The 16,493-nt window shown below is 43.9% G+C and overlaps 1 long non-coding RNA gene across 1 annotated transcript in view; it reads right to left on the bottom strand.

Annotated features, from left to right (window-relative positions):
* The window catches only part of LOC128327539 (uncharacterized), a 32,354-nt gene that overhangs the window by 5,418 nt on the left and 10,443 nt on the right, over positions 1-16,493 (bottom strand). Inside the window, exons 2-3 of the long non-coding RNA XR_008308664.1 lie at positions 10,901-11,039; positions 4,135-4,199 (exon numbers count right to left, since the gene is read on the bottom strand). This is a non-coding gene — a long non-coding RNA (uncharacterized LOC128327539). The remainder of the gene's footprint in view (positions 1-4,134; positions 4,200-10,900; positions 11,040-16,493) is intronic.

Below are 16,493 nucleotides of genomic sequence, written 5' to 3'. Positions count from 1 at the left end.
ATCAAGCTAAAAAATATAAAAACATATAAAAACAGGCATAAAAACAATACAACAGGTAAAAACCACACCGAAGCAGCAGTAAAAACGATTATGTAAAAGCCTGGGTAAAAAGCCAATTCTTTACAAGCTTTCTAAAAGCCGTGATGGAGTCCGAGGAACGAATGGCCACTGGGAGAGCATTCCAGAGTCTAGGAGGAGCAACAGAGAAGGCCCTGTCCCGAGTGCACGACAGCCGGGCCTCTCTCACTGTCGGCACCCAGAGCAGGGCCCCCTCAGATGTCCTCGTCAAGGGTGCAGCAACCCTTGGGAGCAGGCGGTCTCTCAAATACCCCGGGCCCAAACCGTCAAATACCCTGGGCCCAAACCTCAGGATTCCCTCTGAGGAAATGCCAAGAATGACTCAGAATTTGTGCACGTTAAAAGTGAATGGGGTCATTCACACAATGGGGTGGGAGGGGGAGCGGGCAGGTAGGGAAAAAAATCTGCACAAAGTTTACCTCCCCCCACCCCCGATGAGCCATGGAAGGTTGCTGGGTGTACAAATTGCACTCCAAGATGACCCACTGCTGCGCCAGGCAGTGCACAGCTCTAGAGGCCAGGATAATGTGTCCTGGCCTCCAGGTATCCCACAATGCACCGTGGGCCAAACACGGTGCATTGGAAGATTCCCCCAGGAGATGGGCGCTCTAAGTACCTGTCTCTATGTCTCCTCAGGCTAAATGTATCCTGAGGAGACACACAATCCTGGAGCCTGGGTTAATGTATTTGTTAACCTAGGCTAACAGCCAGGCTAAAAAGACCATCTAGGCGGTGCTGTCCTGCTGGGATCAGGCCCAATCCTAGTGGTTCTCATACGCAGCCCAACCCAGGCTGCGCTTCCCTAGTCTGGGTTAGACTGCGCATGAGAACAGCCTCAATGTCTGCTCCCATGACCAAACATGCAGAGGGAAAACATTTGAGAGCTTACCTTGTTTTAAGAACATAAGGACGTAAGAACTGCCCTGCTGGATCAGGCCAAGGCTTATCTAGTCCAGCATCCTGTTTCATGCCCTCTCTCTCTCCTGCTGTTGCTCCCCAGCAACTGATATTCAGAGGCATCTTGCCTCTGAGGCAGGAGGTGGCCTATAGCCCTCAGACCTCAGACTAGAAGCCATTGATAGAATTGTCTCCATGAATTAATCTAAGACCAGGCTGGTGGCTGTCATCACATCTTGTAGCAGAGAATTCCATAGGTTATTGTGTGCATTGTGTGAAAAAACACTTTTGTTGGTCCTAAATTTCTTGGCAATCTGTTTCATGAGATGACCCCTGGTTCTAGGGTTATGAGAGAGGGAGAAAAATGTCTCTCCCACCACTCTTTCCACACCATGCATCATTTTATAGATCTCTATCATGTCTTCCCTCAGTCTTTTTTTCTAAACTAAAATGCCCCAGGTGTTGTAGCCTTACCTCATAAACAAGGTGCTCTAGGCCCTTGACCATCTTGGTTGCAATCTTCTGCACTTTCTCCAGTTCTATAATGTCCTTTTTGAGGTATGGTGACCAGCTATATACAGTACTCCAAATGTGACCACACCATAGATTTGTATAAGGGCATTATGATATTAGCAGTTTTATTTCCGATTCCTTTACTAATGATTCCAAGCATAGTATCGGCCTTTCCCCAGGGGCGGAGCTACTATTGGGTGAACGGGTTCAAAGAACCCGGGCCATGCCCAATCAGGGGCTGTGCCTCATGGCCCCGACACTCCCCCATGGCTTACATCAGTCGCGGGGGTGCTGGTTTAGCTTCCGAGCGGGGGCCGTGTGGCCCCTGTTCAGGAGTTAAATGGCCACTGTGTTTGCAGTGTGGCCAGGAGCGGCTCTCCCCTGCCTAAGGCTGCACTAAGGCTGCGAACGCAGCACCAGCCTAAGTAGCTCCTGAAGGCACTGTGCGGCAAAGGCAGAGAAGAGCTGCTCCTAGCTGCGTTGCGAACACAGCACCAGCCTTAGTTTAGCTCCGGAAGGGGCCACAAAGCCCCTTCAGGAGTTAAAAGGCTGGCGCTGCAAAGGCTTAGTTTAGCTCTCCATCTCCCGAATGGAGCCTTGAGGCTCCGTTCAGGAGCCAGACCACACCCTCTGCGGGGCAGCCGCCATGGCCACACACGGGCCATTGGCGGTCAGGCTCCACACCTGCCTTTTCCACAGCTACCACACATTGAGTCAACTCTTTCAATGAGCTGTCCACCATGACCCCAAGATCCTTCTCCTGGTCAATCACTGACAGCTCAGACCCCATCAGTGTATATGTGAAGTTCAGTTTGTTTGTTTGTTTGCTCAATATGCATCACTTGCTAACACTGAACCACATTTCCGCCTTTTTTAGTAGCTTGGATCATGTGCGTGATGGCTTTGAATATCAGAATCAGTGTGGCCAACCTTAATTGCTCCTTGACCTGGTTTTACTCTAGCCTAATTGTCATGCCTTCCTCATGGAATACTTGGATTTGTACTTCCCAGGTACTACTCAAAATGAATGTTCTGTTTCATAGCAGTATAGTTCCCTCATTATTTCATGGGGGGCAGGGAAGAGGAGCCATAATAGTTAATGGTTTCAGTTTAAATCTGTAGGTGGGCATGAAATAGAACATCTGGGGTTGTGATGGCATTGGCATTTATACTAAAGACACAAACAAAATTCCAGCGTCTGAGTATGTTGTTTTGTAATTTATATGGGACTGTGTACATTACATTTTTAGATTTAGTTGTTGGTTGTTTATGATAGATAACAGCTATCATAACAACTACCCAAAAACCAAATCCAAAACTGTGGTGTAGAGACACTACATAACAACATACTATAATGTTGGAATTTTGTTTGTGTTGAGACTTCTTGCACCACATTAAGTGAAAGGTATCATCACTGCAATCTGATGATATGGTAGCTTTGTAGATGCTTCTGCCAAAGGTGCAGATGCAGTTAAATGTCATGAAAAAGGATGCTAGTCACTAATGAAAGAAGAAGCAAATATTGCAGATGCTACACGAAACACAATGTCTGGTACCTGTTCCTATATCCCACACTATTATAGATAAATGGACAATAATGATCAAAGTGGGTCACACAACGGTTGGTGCTATGGCAATGTTTTGCTCGAAGAGGCTTCACAAGATGGCATGTATGACACAATCTGTTCAACAGGATTTTGCCCTCTTCCCAATGACTAAGATAAGTCACCTTAAAAAACAACACATGACATTCATAATAGAATTGAAAATACAATGACAGAAGTTAAGAACCAATTCGCATGATATGTTTGGGAGCTTATATGTTCTTCACCAGCTTAAACCATTTTTTGTTTTTTACAGCCCGGATCATGCATTTGTGATGGCTCTGAATGCTAGAAGCAATGGCTGACATCCAGACCAGTGTTGCACTCGTGCAACAAAAGAAGTTGCACACCTTTAAGAAGTTTGCAGAGATGCCCCAAATTGCACTGCTTTTTGATGCTGTGCAACTGTTAGTGGAATACCTTCTTCAGGATACACAGGTTGCACAGTGTTGTGAAATGTATTGTGCAATCTGTTATGTAATATGGCAATATTTTCTGCTGGTGCCAGAGCAAGTCTGGAACAGACGTCTCTTTCTTTGTACAATGTCTGTAAGCAAGTGCAGGAATATTACACTAGCACAACACTAGTTTGGAGTTGAGCTACTGCTGACAGCAGATGATTCATGCATTTCTGCCTACAATGTAGCAACACATGACAAAAGGTAAAACAAACAAAATTAGTCACCAAATGTATGAACTTCTAGGACCTTATTTGCTAGTTGTCACTGTTACAAGAAACATAATTGTGATGTACCGTAATCAGATTTTCTCCTTATAAGAAGTTAGGCAGATTTCCAAAACGGCAGTAAGAAAAATATATCAGTACTCAGTTCAACGCTCACTTTTTCTGTTACGGTTTTTGAAATTGCAGAGTTAATTTAATTTAGGATCTAATTATTATTCAAGGGGAATTCTTAAAAGTTCTTAAGACACCATAATGCAAAAATATAAAGCAAATTTCCTTTCACATATTACACTCTCTGTGCATGTGTGCATGAGATTCACACGTGCATATCAAGGATGAAGTATGTGGGAGAAATACCTGTCTGATGATCTTGTAATATTCATCAGTGTCTTGAGGAAGAAAACCTGGATTCATCATAGAAGCTTTTAAGAAGAGAAACCACATCAGTACATTGCCAAGCAGGAAGGTAGCATGAACATTCCACAGGGTGTTAAAAGATAATGGTATAATCTGTGCAATGAAAATAGATTTATGTCTATCTCCTTGATACAGAAAGCTGTTACAAAACTACATTATCTTACCCGCTGGCATTCCACTTTGAAAGAGCAACACAGTCACTGCACAAAACACTGAAGTCACCCAGCATGAAGATGTAGTCTACATCTTCTATGGGCAAAACTTGGGTATAATGAATCAGCAATGAATGTTAGGACAGGAGAGAATTTGATAGAACTGCAGCAGTTGGTCTTAAGAGGATGAAAAGAAAGGGAGAATAGTATAGAGGGGCTGCAAGAGGATGGGGGAAGAGCTCTATGGTAGATGAGTTTATGCAGAAAAGAGGCCATGAGAAGGGGTATAAGGGAAGGCAATGTACAAACAGAGGAGAACCAGCTCCAAGGTTTTTGAGGGTCCCAAGCAAGATACCTGTGGTGGGTATATCTTGCACGCTCTTGCTTGTACACAGACACACACAGGATCTGACCTATTTGTCACTGCGATCCCTCTGGTTATGGGCGGTGGAAAGATATGGGAACTACTGGTGCAGACCAACATGGGGTTCACTCCTACCCAACTCTCCCCTCCCCTGGCAGAAGTGGTGGTAGGGAACAGCAGCAGCCTGGAGCCTTTGTTGGCATATTGGCTGCCTGGTAGGTCTTATTTATTTATTTAATGGATATACCACCTGACTCCAAAGGCTCTCAGCAGCTCACATTTTGACCCACAGGGAAACAATGGGGCTTTATAGTCTACTAGTCATGTGACCATATCTAAGCATGTGCATAAGGCCTATTAAAGATGGCAGTGCTTGGCTTAGTGGGCTTCTTGCTAGTCTGTGGGATTCAGCAGCTATGTCCATCTATGCTAACCGCTAATACTAAGTCTGAAAACAGGAGATTAAAACCCTCTTCACAAGGAGTTCAGTCTGGCATACTAGCTATCAGACTAGTTTCAAGGACATATTTAAATGACATAGAACCGATTCGTGTGTTACTGAAATAGCGTAGGAACGGCTTCTATGTAGCTAGATACCATTGCCGATATCTGTGGCAAGGTCCTACATGGACCAGGCAAATGATGCTATTCCTCTCCATGTCAGTGTTGCCAGGTATTATGTAATTTACCCAACCTACATGGTTCCATCCTACAGATATTACTGAAGCAGCGTGAAATCCAGCATAAGGAAGTGGCTTCTGTGCTGCTACAGTAATGTATGACTCAACCCTTTGTCATCATTATCAAGTGGGAACATAGCTTTGTGACTTTACAATGTCATCAATCAGGTTCAGAGAGGAGAAGACTATTAAGATTAAGGACCAGAAGAATGATCGGTTCAGAGCATGATAGAAAACCAGTACAACCATCAATGGAGAGAGAACTTGATCATAGTGACAGTGGAGAGGGACAAGTTTAACAAAGACATTTGGAACTGTTAGAGAGAGGAAATACTGCTGGAAGGGAGGGAGGCTAAGGGGAAGATTGCCAATGAATTCCTACTTACTATGCAAATGTGTTTCTTTGCTCTTGAGGCAAATAGTTTAACATTTCACTTTTATAAGAAATGCAGTTCTTTGTATTTTTATTTATTTATTTATTTGACATATTTTTATAGCACCCAAAATTTGCATCTCTGGGTGGTTTACAACAACAAATTCCCAGAGGGATCCTGTTGGCTAGTGTGTGAAACAGAATGCTGGACTAGATAGGCCTTGGGCCTGATCCAGCAGGGCTGTTCTTATGTTCTATGTTCTTATATGATTGAATATTGAATATTGAAGTCAAAGCCTTGAGGATGTTAAAGTCTCAAGGTGGAAACCTGAAACACTTTTTGTCTATGTACTTAAATATAAACAAAAGAAATTGATGGTTTTTTTTTTTCACTTTATGAAACATGACCCAGTAAAAGATCTATATATATAATTCTCCTGGGTGTGCCCAGGAGAAATGCGTCCTGGCAGCCCAGCTGATTGGCTGGGCTGCAGGGGGCGCCTGATTGGCTGGCAGCACACCGAGGATAATTCGCTTGCTGGGCGGCTGCGGAGGCAAGGCGGCGGGCCCAGGGCCGCGGTGGCGGAGCCCAGCGAGGCGGTGGGCCCAGCAAGGTGGCGGCGGCCCCGGCTGTGAGGCGGGGCGAGGCGGCGGGCCCAGAGCGATGGCGGCAGGCCAGGCTGTGGTGGCGGGGCCCAGCGAGCGGCGGGCCCAGCGAGGCGGGGCAAGGCGGCGGGGCCCAGCGAGGCGGCGGGGCCGGGCCCGGCCGCGGAAGCGAGGCGGCGGGACTGGCTGGGCCGCGGAGGCGAGGCGGCGGGACTGGCCGGGCCGTGGAGGTGAGGCGGCGGGACTGGCCGGGCTGGGCCCGGCCGTGGAGGCAAGGCGGCGGGCCTGATGGCGGCACTCTGGGGCCGGTCGCGGCATCAGCGGCGGCACTCTGGGGCCGGCCAGGCCTGCTGGCGGCGGCCGCCGCACTCTGCCCCGCCGGAGACGGGGGGCGGGAGGAGAGAGAGAGGTAGCCTGGCCTGGCCGGGCCGCGGAAGCGAGGCGGCGGGACTGGCCGGGCCACGGAGGCGAGGCGGCGGGACTGGCCGGGCCCGGCCACGGAGGCGGCTGCACTCGGCCCCCGCAGGGCGGTGGTGGCCGCACGGGTCAGCTAGTATTAATATATTATGTCCCCAAACACTTTCGTAATAGAATATTCTGATTTCAGTTTCTGGTTAGGTTTTCAGTTTAGCTTTGTATGAATAAAATGCCACCATTTGTTTAATAATGCTCTCATCAGATGACTATAGTATATGTAGATTAAGGAATTAAGGATGCAATTCTGAACCAATGAAGTCAATGAGAGAAGGGCCTTTGACTTAAACTGAGTAAGGGACTGCACACGAAAGCCTTGGCATGCATCCCACTTAGCCTGCTTCTATTACAAAGGAAAGCAGCCTATCTATACTAAATGGTATTTGCATTATATTGATTAAAGAGCAGAAAATGCCGTGAGAAACCGATATCCTTATACAGTGTGAACATGACTAACATTAGCTTTTAAAAGATGCCTATCATGTATTTAAATATAAACATTATATTAATGAAAAGCAACAGTCCGATATAACACTAGATAATAAGCTCCATTAAGTCTCGAAGAAAGATTAACATTTTATGGAGTGAGCTGAGATAAAACGGCATGCTCCCTTTCAAGATTTCTTTTTGTATATTTCTTTTTCTCCCTCTCTTAACTCCAGTGGAATTTGCTTAGAATCTGGGATCCTGGCCAAGTAAAAGCTGACTCTATATTGACCTGAAGTAGCTCTTGTGTACATTCATATTCACTATGGATGTAAAATACACAATAATTGATCTGTATTATCATATTCATAACATGTGCATCCCACTCTAGTGGAGTGACTTGAGTGTAGTTAACCCCTGCTAACAGGGCAAAAAGGCACCTTTTTAACGTGGCAATTCTCTTTATTTAGCAGGGGGAGAGTAACTGGCCCTATCCACCCTCAGCAGAGTACCTCCAGTGACTGTTGCTGGCATCTATCTTATGTTTCTTTTTATATTGTGAGCCCTTTGAGAACAGGGGTGCATCTTTATTTATGAATTTATGTATTTATTATTTTTCTACGTAAACAGCTTTGGAAACATTGGTTGAAAAGTGGTATATAAATATTTTGTTGCTGTTGTTGTTGGTTTTACCAAATTAAATGGAACAGATCTCATTACAGGTTGAGTATAGTATCCCTTATCCAGACTGTGTTCTGTGACCAGAAGTGTTCCGGATTTCAGATTTTTCTGGATTTTGGAATATTTGCATAATGAGATATCTTGGGTGTGGGATCCAGAGCACCAAAACAGATGCCAACAGAGCAGGTGCCAAACTGAGTGGAGGAGGGGGGCTTTCCTTTTTCCCTCTAGCGCCAAAGCGAGGACATCAAAAACATTAAAAAGCTTCACAATAAAAACAGAGCAGGAACTAGAGAGAATTACAGACAAAACTCCTGTCACTAACAGCCTTCTGAAATAAGTAAGCTTTGACCGCATGTTTAAAAGCAGCAAAATTTGGAATCTGTGAGTGAGTGAGCTGAGGCATTTTGTTTTTTGTTTTTGTTACGGTGTGGTGTCTGGATTTACAGACAAAACCTTTGTCACGAACAGCCTTCTGAAATCGGGCGTGGTGTTTGGATTTTGGAGCATTCCGGATTCTGGATGTCCGGATAAGGGATACTCAACCTGTAACAGTTAAAGATCAGGTTGTACGAGTGTAATGTCAAGTATCATGGGGTTGAATGGGGCTGCAGAAGGACTGTTGGGAAACCAATTCTTACCTTTCTTTTCCAGGAATATAGAAGCCCTGGATTACATCAGCAGTAATTACTTCTCTTCCATTTCCATATTACACGACCCTTTTGTAAAACTACCAGACTGCTACTCCTAATATATCCCTCTTCTGAAAGAAAGATGCTGACTATCCTTTGCTCACTTATGACACACAGAAAGCTATGAATGTTTTATAAATCATTGTTCAATTACATTCTAAATGTATTGGAACATAGGAAGCTGTCTTATATCCAGTAAGACCATTGGTCCATTTAGCTCAGAATTGTCTACACTGACTGGCAGCCACTCTCCAAGGTTTCAGGCAGGAATCTTTTCTAGCTTTGTCCAGGGATATCAGGGATTAAAGCTGAGACCTTCTGCATGCAAAGTGGGTGCTCTATCATTATGCTATGGCCCCACCCTGAGTGCAGATGTGCTTGTACTATATTTGTGGAATGGGATCCTTATTCTCATTCAACAGAAGGAATAATACAAAAATGATTCTGGTGATCATCTATTTGACTCCTCTTACAAGGAAAAGGTTGTCTGTTAACAGACAGCTCCGCCTCATGTAGAGCTTAATGTCTTTCACAGAAGACCACTTACTTCATGGTGCTGCTACAGTCACATGAAAGGTGCACATTTTGAACTATATTTTGAATTGTCTTACCCAAAAGAGATAGGTTGGGTAACCCCACAGAAATGTGCAACTGTAAAAGAAAAGGGTGGCTAGCTTTGATCTATCAGGAGGGCTGAATGTCTGTGTTCTGCAATAAAAATAAAAATAAAAATAAAAATAAGGGTTTTTTTTTAAAAAAAGCATGATTCAAACTGTCTGGAATCACACAGCCATATTCACGAAATATTACTACAATAAACAACACTGGCCAACATCCAAACATTGCGTGCACAGAAGATCTGTTTATGCAATGGGAGGGGTGATTTTCATGGATCCCTCCTCTCTGCAGTCAGCTGTGTCTACCCAAAACTGTTGGGATGTCTCTCTGGTAAGAAATACCCTTCTATTACAGCAGAGTACACTGAGGCAAAACACAGCGGATTCTGCCCAGGCATGTGTGTTTCCTGAGAGCAAAAGGAACTTGGAGCCAGTTCATAGTTTCAAATCAATATTAAGGAGTCTTTATTGGAGAACTCCATTCTAGATAGGAAAGTGGAGAGATAGAATCTCTAATCTAGCTAGCTAGCTGGATGCAGAGAGATGCTGTCTGCATCTCTGCACACATGGTGCAGAGAGAGAGGCAAACGTGTGTGATAGGGAGAAAGAAAAAGGAAGAGAAGAGAGAGAGAGGCAGGCAGGCAGGAAGTCCCTGAGAGTAGCAATCTACATATCAAAGGGATCGTGTCAGAGCAGTAGAGAGAAGGGATGACCAATGTCTTGCCCTCTAGCCCTCTGACTCACTAATCTGTCCCCCTCTGTCACTGAGGCATGAGGCAGCACAAAGTCCTTCACTTTCAACAAAAACATGTCCCTGAGAGCCCCACGATCCTCAGATTTCACACAGTACAAACAATTCATACAATTATCATTACAAAGAAGGCTGTGTAGAGGATGTATAATTGCAACCTTCTTTCAACTAAACAATAGTTTGTAAGGATGGACATAAAAATTAAGATGACTGGGAATAATGTTTCTTCCTCTTCTGCAGTGAGACATGACTGGAGTTCTATGTGTTCTCAAAAACCGCTGCAACAACTTCTAAAAGTAAAGCAACAATCTGTGCAGTGGAAACATAAATTCTGTTACAAACTAGAAAAATAACTAGACTCATAAAAAACTAGACTTTTACTAAGGACCAAACTCGCAAAGATGTTGGCAGTTCCATGTGTTTAAACACAGAACTGCTCCAATAGCATAGCAAGAGGGTGTAGGGTGCTTGGATTCTCCCCACATCCACTCTTTGCTTCCCTGTAGTCTCTCCACCCAAATGCTGCTTGCCCAGTTGATGTCACTTCCAGGATCAGAACTTGGCAAAGGAATCTAGTGCATGGAGAAAGAAGCTGTCAGGAGGTCAGCTTGACAGGGAGAAGGTTCTGCACTCTTCACTGGTGATTGCTCTTAAATCAGCCCCCCTCCCCGCTCTGTGAGTGGGGCAATTCTGGGTTTAAACATACAGAACTTCCACTCTCACATCTACTTTGACATCAGTTTGCATGAATGCTACTGATGTAGGTGTTGCAAAGGGGGAATGTTTTGGGAAACAAACTGGGAATCTAGGAATATGACTGATAGTATTTCCCCACAGAATGTTTTGCCTTTTGTTGAGAATCTACCAAAACAAAACAAACAAACAAAAACCTCTGATTGAATAACAAGCTCAGTCTTGTTGGTTGGGTCATAGCAAAGGATCTATCTGTAAGGCTTTCTTCAAAAACTGGTTTCTGGAACATTGTTGAAAGTGGCAGTTCCATCTTTATCTTCTTAGGACTGTTCCAACCTAAATGAAAAAGCTTAGATAATCAGCATATTGTTTTCTTCACATACAGAAATCTAAATTCCATCAAAGCAACAACATTAGGAAGAACAGCAAAACAATACTGGGTAGCAGTGGTAAGCATATAATATTTAATACATAACCCTATGCATATTTACTTGGAGATTAGCTCCACTGTGTACAATGGGATTATTCCAAGGTAAGCATGCAAAACATTACAGTCTTTTTCACAGATTCAATATATTGTAGGCAGATTTGCAATACAAAGAAAAACTCCTTGCTGGAAATAGACCCATTATAATAAATTGTGCATTTTATAGACAGGGACTCTTAGAAATGTGTTTCAACATTAATTCTACAAGTGGCCACTATTATTTTATTTATTTATTTGAATTTATATCCTGCCTCATAACAACCCTGTGAGGTAGGTTACGCTAAGTGATAAGTGATAAGATAGACCCAAGGTCACCCAATGAATGTTATGATTGCTTGGGGATTTGAACTTGGGTCTCTCCAGGCCTAGTCAAACACTCCAACAACTATACTACACTGTCTTTATTTTATTGGCTTGAAAGAAAGGAGAAACAGGTCACATTTGCATGTAACGCAGAACCGCATGTCCAATGGACCTGAGGTTCCACACCTTCCTCCCCCTTCTCTCCCATCTGCATTTGAACGTACTGGAGATCATCCTCTCTGCAGTCAGCAAGACTACAGAGAGGTGGGGGAGTTGGCTGTGCTGGCTTCCTTCTTGCTTGAAGGACAGCCCACACAGCCAATCAGGGAGGGAGAGAAGAGGAACTTCTTCCCTCAACACCAGTCTGGTTGAATGCAGCCTCCAGTGCTGCATATGAATGGCAGAAAGTGTTAATGATACTGCTCCTGGGGGAATTGGCAAATGCCCCCTGACTACTCTTGGGCTTGTGTGGGGAACCAGCAAAACTAAAGTGAGCAGTTCATTGTAGAATTAATATGTGCAAAACTTGAATCTTGGAAATGACTGACAAGTTTGACCCTTGAAAGTTCAAAAATAGAATCAGGTTTATTTTTATTTTAGGGGTTCAAGGAATGAAATCTTGATTAAGAGGCGACACAATATTTAATTAGCAAAACTAACAAGACTGACAAATCAAGATGACTAAGTTGAGGCTCACGAAGATCCGAGATCTTGAGATTTGAATTAAGTCCACTCAAGACTGACCAGAGAAATGGGCTTAGGGAATAGCTTTGAATTTTAGAGAGAAAAAAGAAAGGAGGGAAGCAAGAGGTTTTGGAGCAGAGATTAGTGATACCTAAATCCATCCCTTGGGGTGTGTGGACCTTTGTAGCTTGTCCGATGGTGAGGGACCTCTTTCCTCCAGAATGGTAGAAGGCAGGAGTGAGGATCCAAGTGCCACATGAGGATCCAAGAAACAGACAGAATGAATCCAAAGACGGTCTGATCTCGGGAGACCAGTATCTAGAGGCAGCCAAGCATGCTGCACAGATAAGGCTTGGAAGGAGGGACGATCTGGAGGTGACAAGTGGAATGGGAGCAAACGTCCAGGCAAAGCAAGATGGAGTAACCAATGCTCAAATATACAAACATGCAACTGGTGAATCCGAGGAAAAGACACACTGATTGATTCTGTTTTGACTAGAAATAGACAGCATCTTGCCCTGAGGCAGCATGCTGACCACACCTTTCTGTTGACAAAGGAGATCAGATAAACCAGCCAGGAGAAAGCCACCTCCCATTTCTGGATGCAAGGCCTCTGCAGCAAATTCTCAGTAAGTGTGGGTCATAGGCTTGTGTTGATTAAATCCCTGCCCTTTGTACACACTGCCCTTCGCTACTACCAACTGGATGGTTTAGTGAGGTCCTCGGATTGGTCCCGCTGGGGTCGGAAACCGCCCTGGTGGAGTTCCAAGAAGACGGCCGAACTTGACTATTTAGAGGAAGTAAAAGTCATAACAAGGTTCCTGTTCAACTTTGCTGGGTGTGCTCGGTCAGGACAAAAAGAGTGAATATGTTTGAGAAACCTGTGTGGGGTGAAACGAAATTGGTGCATCAGAGCTTATCTCGTGTTTTTGAAAACCTGGGAGTGACTTAGGGATGTTTTAATAAGCTTGCTTCCCGTGACCCGAGCCAGCCATTAGCACTTTTGTTAGAGAACAGGAGATGAGCTTGTTACCTCTTATCTATCCCTTCCTTTGAAGATGATAGGATTGAACTGATCCAATGTGCCAAAATTGGGGGCAAGTATTTGGCTAGTTCTTGAGGAGAAGAGTGCTTAATTAACTCGTATCTACTCTGGCTTCCCCACCTGAAAGGCAATCAGGGAGGTGAGCACAGGGATAGTCTGCCTGCAGTCTTGGGTTAAACTTGGACCTAGAGCCACCCTTTTCCAGACTACGTGATGGGGACAAACCCCATGAGTTAGCTCATGTGAACCAAATGTGAATTCTGAAAAGGCAAAAGTGGAGACTACAAGCTTCTAGCTTCAAAAAGGGTGCAGAAGTGCTCCTGGGAGCCCCAAAGCAGCTATCTTGGTAACAAGAGGCACTGTGTACACTTGGTTGTGAGCAGCGAAACTCACTACAAACAGAGGGTTCAAAGTGGAATCTCCTCAGCGCAACCTTGGCTCATGCTACGGACAGGACTGGAGTTGAATGCGTTTGGACATAACAGTAAGTGTGTCCCTGCAACTCCATCCCCCATTATGTGTGAATTCAGCTGCTGATTTTATTTCTGGCCAAATTTAGAAAAGCAGCTCCTCTTGCACAGTTACAACTTCTGTTGGGTTCTATGAGAACTGAATTCTTAATAGAAACTGCTTTAAACAGAAGCATTGATTTTATTTCTAGTCAGAGCACCATCGTTGCTCAAGACACTTTAAAGAGTATGAGGAAAATAGGAACATAGGAAGCTGCCATATACTGAGTCAGACCATTGTTGCATCTAGCTCAGTGTTGCCTACACAGCCTGGCAGCAGCTTCCCCAAGATTGCAGGCCAGAGTCTCTTTCAGCTGTATCTTGGAGATGCCAGGGATGGAACTTGGACAGGCCCCTGTCCTGAGGAGCTTATAATCAAAATTTAATACAGAAGAAACAACAGAAGAAGAAGAGAGATGTGGAGGAAAAGGTAAAGGTGTGGGAAAGGGTAAATAGGGGAAGAACATGCAGTTATTTCATTTACGTGAACCTGGCTTAGTTACGTTAGGAACTAAGGGGATTGTGCCAAAGGCTTTGTGGAAAAAGCAATGCTAGAATAATTTGTTATAATAATTCATTTTAATCTGTTCTAATAATTAGCAAAAAAGAATGGCAAAGACTTATTGGAACATATATAATAAGGAATGAGGAAAATGACTTTTGGCAAAATTTCCCATTCTATACTGAAGTTACTGTAATTGCTCAATGTGGAGAAGAAAAAGTGATGAGAAATATGTTTGTGTGCTTATCCCTTGGTTGTCATTCTTTTGGAGGAGTTCTGTCAATAGCATGGGCAGTATTTGACTCTTTCTCCTGAGCAGGTCTTCCTGACCGGCTCTGAGTTAGTCTCACTGAATGAAAAGATGTGCTCAATAGCAGTGAGTTGGCGAGCACCTCTTTGGGCCTCCACTTATGGCTTCTTTTAAATAGGATTGCAAGGTAAACAGAACAGGAGCTAATGATAGCTTTCAGCACTTAGCTCAATGGGCCATTCATGCTTTATGCTTCAACTCGACATATACATGAATGATGTCTCCTTGTATTTCTATTTAATAGTCTCTGGTATTATTTTGTATAGTTAATATTCCTTCATTCGCACAACCATTTGATTTATGTTTGCAGAAAACCTATCCCCCCCCCCAAATTGTCAACTAAACACAATATATAAATTTAGATTCCTTTATTCTTTCCCTTTAATCTTTTAATCTCTCTTTATAATCTCTTAATATTTCCCAGTGATTAATCTCCCTGTTACAGCACACTCCTTTCTCCCAGCACTTGAGAAGACAGCTCGGCTCTGTTACTAATATATAGTTTATTTTATGCTTGTAAAGCCATTATAATGAAATATAATCGCTATGTTTTTCCTTTGAAAATGGAGGGATTTTCTTCTACTTCGCTTGTTCATATTCTCAGAGCGGTCACTCAGCTTGTCTAGGATTTTAGACTTTAACAAATTAATATAAGCTTTATTTCCTATCAAAGACCAAAAAAAAAAAAAAAAAAAAATCACCTCAAAAAAAAAAAACAAAAAGTGTGGAGAACTGCAATGCTCCTGTACTTTTTTTGGCAGAATAAGCTCTTGCAGGCCCTTTTTAATGGCCTTCACTGAGTTGATAGTCTTGTGGGCAGAGAACAATGGTTATAAATATAAAAGGGATTATAAAGTGGTTATAACGTAACCAGAGAGGCAAATGCTTTTGGCAGGAGAGTGCTGGATAGAGAACTGAGGTAAGACAAAAGAAGACCAGAGGGAAGGTTACAGTAGTAAAGGCAAGAGACGAGCAGAGCGTGAACTAGAGCTTCTGCCAAGCAGCAGAGAGGAAAGGCTATAGTTTTGCAACCTAAAAGGTTGCAAAAGGGAAGAAGAAGTTTAGAAAAGGTTCTAAAGGGAGAAGTAACATAACTTGGTGACAGACTAAAGGTGGGAAATAAAGGAGAGGGAAGAGTCAAAGATTTGTGCAACCTTTTGGCTTCCCCCTCAAAGGCCCTCATCTTTAGTCAAAACATTTCATTTCAGAATATTTCATTTCCCTCATATTCTTGGGAAAGGCTGTTTGGATAGTTAAATAGTTGACCATTACAGCTGAGACCTATCCTAATAAACTATCTAATAAATGGACAATAAGCTCCCTAAATACTGTAAACAACCAACAAAAATAGTATGAAGATAGAAGGTCAGCAGGGGAAGGAGCACTTCCCAGTGTATTGCACAGAGTGCCACATGTATGACTATTTGCCCCATGGGCAGAAGTCATGGGTGTGTGCTCAGTGCAAGGAGCTCCTGGCTCTCAGGGAACAAATCCGTTCCCTCAAGACCAAGGTGGCGGATCTGGAGAAGCTCAGAGAGACAGAGAGGCATGTGGACGAGACCTTGAGGGATGTGATAGAGGCATCCCACTCCAGGGCTGGTAGCTCCTCTGTTGTCAGGAAGAATGAAGGTCTTGGGCAAGGAGGACATCCGTCTGAGGAAGAGGGAAATGCTCCTTTAGGACCCCTTCCGTGGATGATGAACCCATATCCGTGGATGATGAGCCCATATCCTCTCGCACAGGGGATACTCCTCTGGGGGCTGGGGGCCTCCTTGTAGTGGGTGATTCGATCATTAGAGGGATAGAGAGATGGGTTTGTGACCTGCGTGTTGACTGCATGGTGACTTGCCTGCCTGGTGAGAAGGTTGTGGACATTACGCAGCATCTAGACAGGCTCCTAGGCAGTGCTGGGGAAGAGACAGCTGTCGTGGTGCACATCGGCACCAACGA

Source organism: Hemicordylus capensis, chromosome 5 (assembly GCF_027244095.1).
Source record: "Hemicordylus capensis ecotype Gifberg chromosome 5, rHemCap1.1.pri, whole genome shotgun sequence".
Lineage (NCBI taxonomy): Eukaryota > Metazoa > Chordata > Lepidosauria > Squamata > Cordylidae > Hemicordylus > Hemicordylus capensis.
The sequence above is the reverse complement of the archived record's forward strand: the minus strand, read 5'-3'. Positions and strand labels throughout refer to the sequence as shown.